The following is a 9382-nucleotide window of genomic DNA, read 5'->3' on the forward strand; positions in this document are numbered from 1 at the left end:
CTGGGTCTCTGCCCCTACTTTGTGCCAAAGCTTCAGCTGCCAGCTCTTTATTATGCAAAAAACCACATTCCAATCTGAACCAAACAGCAGCAGGACAATGCACATCTGTCTCTCTGGGCATCTCTCTCTTTGGCATTAAGAGCTGCTCGACCATCACCACAGCAGCTTGCTTGCTTGTTTGTTTGTTTGTTTGTTTGGTGAGACAGTTTGTCTGTATAAACTTGAATGTCCTGGACTCACTTTGGAGACCAGGCTGGCCTTGAACTCACAGCAATCCACCTGCCTCTGCCCACTTGAGTGCTAGATTAAAGGCATGTGCTACCAAGATTAGCAAATATTTTTAATTTTTTTATCTGTATAAATATTTTGCCTGCATGTATGTCTGTATAGTATGTGCATTCCTTGTGTCCACAGAGACCAAAAAATCCTTACAGTTGGAGTTACCAGACAGCTGTGAGCTGCCACCATGTAGATGCTGGGAATAGAACCCTGGTCCTCTGGAAGGGCAGCCAACACTCTGCTAGGTTAAGAGACCGGGCGTACCCTACTCTCAGACTAGGGGCAGGGCTTCCCCTCTACCAGAGGCTCTTTGCTATATTGTCCAGACATTTTGTTTTCTCCTGGCCCTTTTGCCCTTGCCCTTGCCTCTCTCTTTCTCTCTCTCTCTCTCTCTCTCTCTCTCTCTCTGCTGTTTTTCTCCCCACAACCCCTCTTGTTTCTCCTCTGCTCTTTCCCCTTCTTTCTCTGTCTCTGTCTCTTCAGGCTTTTCTCCCCTTTTATTTACCTTCCCCTTTGCCACTCCTAATAAACCTGCATTTATATAATACAGCTTTTTTTAATCTATCAGTAACCCCTGAGCCATTTCTTCAGCCCACCAGCTTGGTTTTTAAATATGATAATCTCAGAGAATCATCTTTTGTTGAGGTGAGGAAGGACAAGCATTTATATACAGAAGGCTTGTAATGGGCTATTGAGAGGACAATATCAGGGACTGGAGAGATGGCTCATAGGTTGAGAGCCCTGGCTGCTCTTCCAAAGGTCCTGAGTTCAATTCCCGGCCATCACATGGTAGCTCACAACCATCTGTAAAGAGATCTGATGCCCTCTTCTGTCATGCAGGCAGAACACCATATGCATAATAAACAAAACTTTGTTTTAAACAAAAAAAAAGCCGAGAGAGCAAAAACAATCAATCTGCCAGCACTTAGTTCTACCAGCACAGCAACAACTGAAAATATAGGGACTTATATATAGGAAAATATAGGAAATATATAGATGGAAATATATAGATTTTCTATATATATATAGAAAATATAGGAAAATATAGGATGGTTCACAGGCCCCAAGGAAGGAGGCCAGGGATGTCACCATGCAAACTAGGAGACAGAAAAGCAAAAATGTGGGGGACAGAGAAAAGGGGTTCTTTCAGAGAGGAGAGAGAGAGAATCAAAATGTCTAGATTACACAGTGAAGAGACTGGTGAAAGGAAGCCCGCTGCTGGACTAGAAAGTTCAATATAGTGGGTGGGGTATAATAGGTAGGGACTGAGGGATGCTGGGACACCTGGAGGTCAGGTTCACTTTGGTGTGTAGGCACTTCACAGATTGTTCCAGGTCTGAAACACAGCATTCCAGCCTTTTTGCTGATAATGAATTAATAAGGGCGATGTAATCTTTTCTGACTACTTGATGACATGGAGGGAGAGGGTTTGCAAAAAGCTGGAATGTTGGCTAAGTCCAGGAAGGGCAGACTGTTTCCCAAGCTCTGTAGGACCATTGGGGGCTAGGGATGTGAAGGCCCAGTTGAAGCAGTTTTTGAGGCTAGACTGGGGCACCTGTGGGTAGCCACTTCAGAGCTGTTCTGGGTGCAGGTTTTGAGGAAACTGCTGGACTAGGCAGGATGCTGTAACATAGATATTAGGGGCAGAAGATAAAGTTAAGGAGTTTAGGGGAAAAGGTTCCTGATCTTGGCAGTTGGGATCCTGAGGAATAGGCAGGTGGGGAGGGACACAGGCTATAGATTGACAGTACTCATCTGGAGTCTATTGACCCATGAGAGGTAAAGTCAAGTGGGGTCCCTAAAGCTTACAAGGATGTTTTTAAGTTTACAAAAAGAAATGAGTTTTAGATATGTTAGTAATCTGTACAGAAAACCACATTGTAGAAAGAGCAATGTGTCATAGTAGAAGCTTGGGAAAAATGTAAAATCTTGAGCTTGTGATTATGATAGTGGTTCTAAATAATGGACTGTTTTTACCAGAGTTAAACTAATAATTTTTTGCTTGTTTTATTTATTTACTTATGTATATGAGCACTTTATCTGCATGTACACCTGCAGGCCACAAGAGGGCATCAGATTCCATTATAGACTGTTCGGAATTGAACTCAGAACCTCTGGAAGAGCAGCCAGTGCTCTTAACCGCTGAGCCATCTCTCCAGCCCTAGACTAATAATTTATCATACCTCCATTGATTAAGTCAAAACTCTGAACAGTCTTAATACAACAGTAACATAGTGAGGGGAAGAAACTTTTTCATTCCTTCTGTATATTTTAAATCACTTTCTTATCACCATTGAAGTCTTTTTTTTATGTCCTCCAACCTTCATATTTGCATTTGCCAACCTTGAAACACCTTCCTAGACCCTCAGACACTTTCTTAGATCCTCATAACTTAAGCTTTCATATCTTCAGACCTTACATAAACTTCACACTTTTTCCTCTCAAATTATTCACCATGAGACACAGGTGGTTGGTTCCTGGGAGCAATCACTGTAAAGTGAGTTTCTTTAGATAAAGGAAATAGTAAATAGTTATTTCTTTCATTAGTCTAGTCTTCAAGCCCATCAGAGACCTGAAAAGAAATTATAATCTCAACGACCTATGTTATCAATTAAAATGTCAGAGACTAGTCCAAATTCCACTACCTAAACAGTTACCTGAGGCTTGTATGGTCTCCATGGCACTGCAGGGAGAGGCCATCATTGGCCATCAGGCCCAGAAGATGAGAGGCTTTTTCTGTGGAGGAGGAACAGGAAAGAGACCAACCTCGCCTTGTCTTAGACAACATCTGACAATCAACCTTCCAGGTGTCCTGTTTGTCCACAGTTCAGGCTAGGACTTAGCAGTGGGTGAGGCACTGGGGCAGTCTTGCCCAGTGGTAAGTGTACCACAATCCAGGTGGAGTCCTTTGTCCTTATGCCATATCTTCTTGGAGACACTGGGGAGAGGTTGGAGTGTCACCGTGAGGATTGGGGAGTCTCTGTCTGACGTAATAAGTTTAACCCTCTTTTTTTCTTTTATTTTCATTTTATTTATTTGTTTTTAGGGTAGTTTTTCTATGATAGCGGTAGACCGTGCGCGCAGGTGCGGTGTAGGACAAAAAGGTGGCTGGAGAGACAGCCATGGGTACTCGGAACCAAACTCTTATATTTATGGTTGTGAGCCTAGCCTTTAACGGCTGAGCCATCTCTCCAGCCCAAGTTTCACCCTCTTAAATGCCATATTCAGCAGATTTGCTGGCAGGTTTGAGGGCCAGGACCTACCAAGCATACATGAATTAAAAAATCTTTGTTTTTAGTTATTTGCTTTATACCTTACAAACATAAAACAGGAGGCTAAATAATTTCCTGTCACTAATTGCATCAGTTCTTAGCATGACTTCAAATATATTTCTTTACACATTAAAAGATATGATCAGGGGGCTGGGGAAATGGCTCAGAGGTTAAGGGCCCTGGCTATTCTTCCAGAGGTCCTGAGTTCAATTCCCAGCAACCACATAGTGGCTCACAACCATCTATAATGGGATCTGGTACCCTCTTCTGGCATGCAGGCAGAGCATTGTATATGTAATAAATAAATAAATCTTTTTTTAAAAAAAAAAGATATGACCATTTATAAGCTGGCTGACTACCAATTTGCATTTCTTAATTATCCTTAAGAGTTTGCAATAATTTAGTAGATTTTGTAATATTAAAGTAAGGTAATGCTTCCTGTTGTGGCCCCCTCGGAGAGCAGCAGCCATGGCCCTGCCCTGTCCCATGGACATGGACCTCAACAAGGGCCACGGGTGCATCATGGGCCCCTCCCCAAGCACACCGGCTTTGAGCAGGATATGGTTAAGGAGGTGAGCAGCTTCGTGCGCTATGATCAGCCTGCCACGGAGCTGCTTGGTGTCCGACGACAGGCACGCACTCAAGTTCATCAAAAAGAAGGTGGGCACACACATCTGCTCCTGGAGGAAGTGGAAGGAGCTGCGCAACGTGCTGGCAGCCACAAGGAAGGTAGCAGCCAAGAAGGACAGGTGCCCCCTCCCCCGATAAACATTTGTGCCACAATGAATAAATAAAAGTATAAAGTGTCTTTTTTAAGAATGAAGACAACAGAGCACAACCGTAATTTTCAGAAGGCAAAACCAAGTTCTAACAGTAGTATACTGTCTTTAAAACCGATTACAAAATTTGGCTGTTAGCAAGGTACTTTTTGTACATGAACGAATTTGGCAGCCCTGGTTAAGATGGTGGTGAATCTGTATGTCTTCCCCATAGCAGAGTTACCTGCCAGCCACGTGGCTGCCCTGAGGATGACGGCGAAGCCATGCCTCCATCTTCTTCATCCCATAGTCAAGATATTGACCAGCCCAGGCAATTTAAAGGAACCACGCTGCTCTATCCACCACTACGGGGCTGCATATTGGATGGGAGGGAGGGGCTAAGCGACACTTGGAGCTCGAGAGCGCAGCTGCTGAATTTGTCTCGGGATGAAGGAGAGGGAGAGGGTACAAGAGCGCAGTTTACAAAAAAAAACCTGGACTCATGGCATACAGACTGAAGTCGTTCGAAACCCAATTTTGATGAATTTTGCAGCAGACACCCCTGGGGGTGTCTGGCAACCAAAGTTTAGACCCATTGATGTCCATTTTCCCAGCCCAAAGAAAGACTCAGCGGGCAGCACCCATAAGCCTGAGGGGGCCACATAGTGCGGGGCCACAAGTCAGACGTCTCTGCATGCTGAGGCTCCCCAGAACAGACTATCTTTGTTCCCGACCCGGCTTGCTCTTGTGTGACCGCAACTCTTGGCATGGGATCTCCGGGGTCTGGAGACCCGAAGCACCAGGTGCCTTTTGGCAGCAGCTGGGAAAGGCTTACTGAGTCCAAAGCTGGTTGTGTCCGGTGGGGAGAGAAACTGGGGTCTCGACTCCTCCGAGTCTCGGCACCAGATAACAGGTCGACGAAATGAGCCAATTCAAGGCAAATTAAAGTATATAAATGCAAGTTTATTGGTGGCAGCTCCCAGGCTGGTTCACAGGTCCCGAAGGCAGGAGGCCAGGGAAGTCACCATACAAATAAGGAGACAGAAAATCAGGAGGCAGGGAGAGAAAGCGCGTGCAGAGAGAGAACCAAAATGTCTGTAATACATATTGAAGAGACTGATGAGAGAAAGCCCCGTATAGTAAGTATAGCTCAGTATAGAGGGTGAGGTATGCCAACCATGCCCTGTAAAAGGTAGGGTCTTGGAGAACCTAAAGGCCAGGTCCCCTTTGACATGTTAACTAGACGCCTTGGCTGCTTGTCCCGGGCCTGAAATCCAACAATGTCATCCCAACAAAAGCCTGTGTTTTTCATTCAGCTTTCAGCTGCTGCAACTCCTTCCCCTCCGCATCTCACCCGTGAAGACCATGGAGAAACAGCAGGGTAGAAAGAGAAAAGCACAGGTCAGTATAGGTTCACAGTGTGGAAACCTTATTTCCTCTTCTGGAAAGGGCAGACTCACCTCCTAGGGTCGTCTCCAGTATCGCAGCGATTAGCCTAAAATATCGTTATATTTCGCTGTAACCCAGTAACCCAGGCCCCATCTTGGTGGGCCTGTGGCTAACCCACATCCAGTCAAATGTCGGGAGTTTTTTTGTTTGTTTGTTTTGGGTTTTTTGTTTTGTTTTCTTTTTTGGTGTTTTGTTGTTGGTGTTTTGTTTTTGTTTTTGTTTTTAACCACATACTCTTCCCTCTCTGCCCTCATCACCACTGCTTCCTGATCTTTTGTCGTGAGTAACTGATCACAGGCCGGTGGGGAAAGCAGGCTTTCAACAGCAATTACATGCTTAGCATGAGCTTTGCAGGAAATGAAGCCACTAACAGCACCTGGATATGAGGACAAACAAAGCTGACTGAGTTCTCATTCCTTCTGTCTGTTCCTGGTCTGTCTGGTCTATGCCATCTTCACCTTTTTAAGCTTCCTTCTGATCTGCCTTCCATGCCACCTGCTTATTCACAGGTAATATGGCCTAGAGATAAGAGAATGATGGACATAGTCTGAGTGGGGGGAGGGGTTGCTAGAAAGAGGCTCAGTGATTAAGCGCAGAGAACCCAGATTCAATTCCTAGCACCCCTATGGCTGCTCACAATTGTCTATAATACCAGTTCCAGAGGATCCAGTGCCCTTTTCTGGCCTTGGCAGGTACCAGACATGTTCATGGTACACCAGACAAAACACCCATGCACATAAAATATTTTTTAAAATTAAAAAAAAAAAATTAAGTCTGAGTTTTGGTTGCTTATTTATAAAATGGAAACAATCCCTACCTTTTTGGGTTACTGTGGGAAATAAATAACACACCTAGAAGAAATCAAATATAATACCTAATATAAACAGGAAGCCATCACGCTGTCTCCCTACACAGTGGTGCTTTCTTTCCTTATTTCCATTGCCATCACACTTTATAACCAACCTCTACGATTTCGCTCCTCTGTTCATTTGGACTCATTGACTGCTGCGTCCCCTCTGCCTGGATCTCTGACCTTGGCCTGGCCTATTGCCTCAGGGCTTGTTGGTGCCGAGCTGGAGCTGGCTCCATTATTGGCAGGTTGGCTCACTATAGCACCCATCTTCCCTGACCTTCCCTGTCAATTCTGTGTGCTCTCATCACATCACTCAATTGTACGCCTCCAGCCCCTGCTGCTGCTGCTGGAGCTCATGTTATACCCTGGTCTTGTACCTCGGAAAGGCTTCGACCTATTTGTAAAAGCTGAAAAAAAAAAAAAAAAAACCACTTCCAAAGTTCAGCGAGATGGCTCAGTGTGTAAAGTTACTTGCTGCCTGGCCTGATGACCTGAGTTTATCTAAAGAACCCACATACAGGATAGAACAGATTCCTGGAAGTTATCCTCTAACCTTTGCATGGGCACCATGACACCACCACACACACAACATATAAAAGTGTAGCCAGGCAGTGGTGGTACAGGCCTTTAAGCCACACACACACACACACACACAACACACACACACACAACACACACACACACACACACACCCCACATATATAAGTATAATAAAACATTAAAAAAGGAAAACAGAAAAAAAGGAGAGCTAATGTGCTTTCACCAAGTGTGATGCTTCTTTTTTGTTTGTTTTTCGAGACAGGGTTTCTCTGTGTAGCCTTGGCTGTCCTGAACTCACTTTGTAGACCAGGCTGGCCTCAAACTTACAAAGATCCACCTGACTCTGCCTCCATAGTGCTAGGATTATAGGCATGTGCCACTGTGCCCAGCTGTGATGCTTCTTTTTAATTGTGCCATCCTAAGTCTTCCTAGAGAGCTGCGCCTCCCGCACCACCTCTGTTCCTATAGTACCCTGAACACTAATGTTTGTTTTTTGTTCCTTTTATTCAGCTTTTCTCTGTGTAGCCCTGATTGCCTGAACTCACTATGCAGACCAGGCTGGCCTCAAACTCACAGAGATCCTCCTGCCTCTGCCTCCCGAGTGCTGTAATTAAAAGTGTGAGCTACCTCATCCAGCAAGTCTTCCATTCTTGCTAGTCTCTTTCCAGCCTCTCTTCTTCCTTTTCTGTTTTCCCATCGTGGCCAAGGTGCTCAGAAAAAAATTAGAACTTGAAAAGGGAAGGTAGGGGTAAATGGAGGACAAGGATGTGAATATTTTATATAGACAGAGAGACTTTAGGAACTACAAAAGAGAAAAGACAATACCACAAGTGCCTGTCTTGGGGCTGAGGTCCATTTATTAGTCCCTGGAAGGCAAGTGCCACACACAATAGGAATTGGCTGCTTGTAGGGACAAGCTATTGATCTAGATCAAAGTCACTGTGGAGTTGGCGTGTGAGGGAGGGAGATGCCAGGATTTGGGAGCAAGGACACACAGAATATGCCTGGGGACTGATAGTGTCCACCCGCCCACCCTACACTTCCATATCACCCCCACCCTCCATGCAGCTATAACTCAGGCTCCTTTCTGCCGCAACGAGTGACATATCTGCCTCCCAAATGACATTCAACAGACCCAAATCTCTCCAAGAGAAAAAACCCCAAGAGACCCAGGCTGAATCCTTGTGAAGAAAGAGCCTTGGAGAAGCCAGCCCTGGAGTTCTGGTGACAGAAAGCTGCAGAAGGGAAGGGGAGTCCTGAGGGTTGCGGGCTGCCTCCTGGCAGCTCCCTCTTGTTCTTGATTTAAAAGCCTTAGTTTCCATTCAGCCAGGCAGGAGACGCTGGGAGCCTGCTTGTCTGGACACCCAGGTAACTTGAAGGAGGTGCCTAAAGGACGGACGGGGGAGGAGGAGACAAGGCAGGAGATGGTGAAAAGCAGCAGCAGCATTTTGGGAGTTTCCCATGACCCCTATTGATAGCACTAGCAGCCATGATGTTGGGGTCCACAAAGAAGACTGAGCAGTCTCATGAGAGAAATCTGGAAAGGTTAGAAGTTTGGTTGGAAAGGGACAGCAGAAAAGAGACAAACCCCTAACCCTACTTCCCAGCCCCGGAAAGCCCTGGACAGCTGGGATGGCACTGAAGGAAAGGTGGCAAAGCTGTTGAGGAGCTGCTGACACTGGTGATCCTCTGGAAGCCAGTACCATCACACAACAGGGAGAAGAAGCTTCTTATGAGAGCTTTGGGGAATGGTAAGAAGCCCTGCCCAGTGTTCTTGCTTTAGGCAAACATGATCCAGCAGACACCAGATACAGTAGAAGAGGGGTTATGGCAGGGATGGCATGAAGGGCAGATAAGCAAGACCATATTTGGGGAGTGGAAGACCAAGGGTCAGTGCCCTTGAAAAAGATGGGTTTCCATCTGTACATGGTTAGGCTCTGGTTTCTCTCCTCTGACCTTTCTTCACAGTGGGGAGAGAGGCAGATTACTACCAAAGCTTGCCTGCCTGCTTCTGTGTGATATGTTTGATATTGGGTTGTTAAATTAGAAACCAACTAAATGTCAAACATTCTCACAGCAGCGAGGAGATTTGGCATCAACTCCTCTGATCTTTCAGACTCTGGGACTCTGAGACTCTTGCCTGTCTTTGTTTGTTTGTGTGTTTGTTTTTGAGACAGGGTCTCTCTATGTAGCCTGGGTGGTCCAGGAACTCACTATGTAGACTAGACTAG

The sequence above is a fragment of the Meriones unguiculatus genome, chromosome 1 (genome assembly GCF_030254825.1).
Source record: "Meriones unguiculatus strain TT.TT164.6M chromosome 1, Bangor_MerUng_6.1, whole genome shotgun sequence".
Classification (NCBI taxonomy): Eukaryota; Metazoa; Chordata; class Mammalia; order Rodentia; family Muridae; genus Meriones; species Meriones unguiculatus.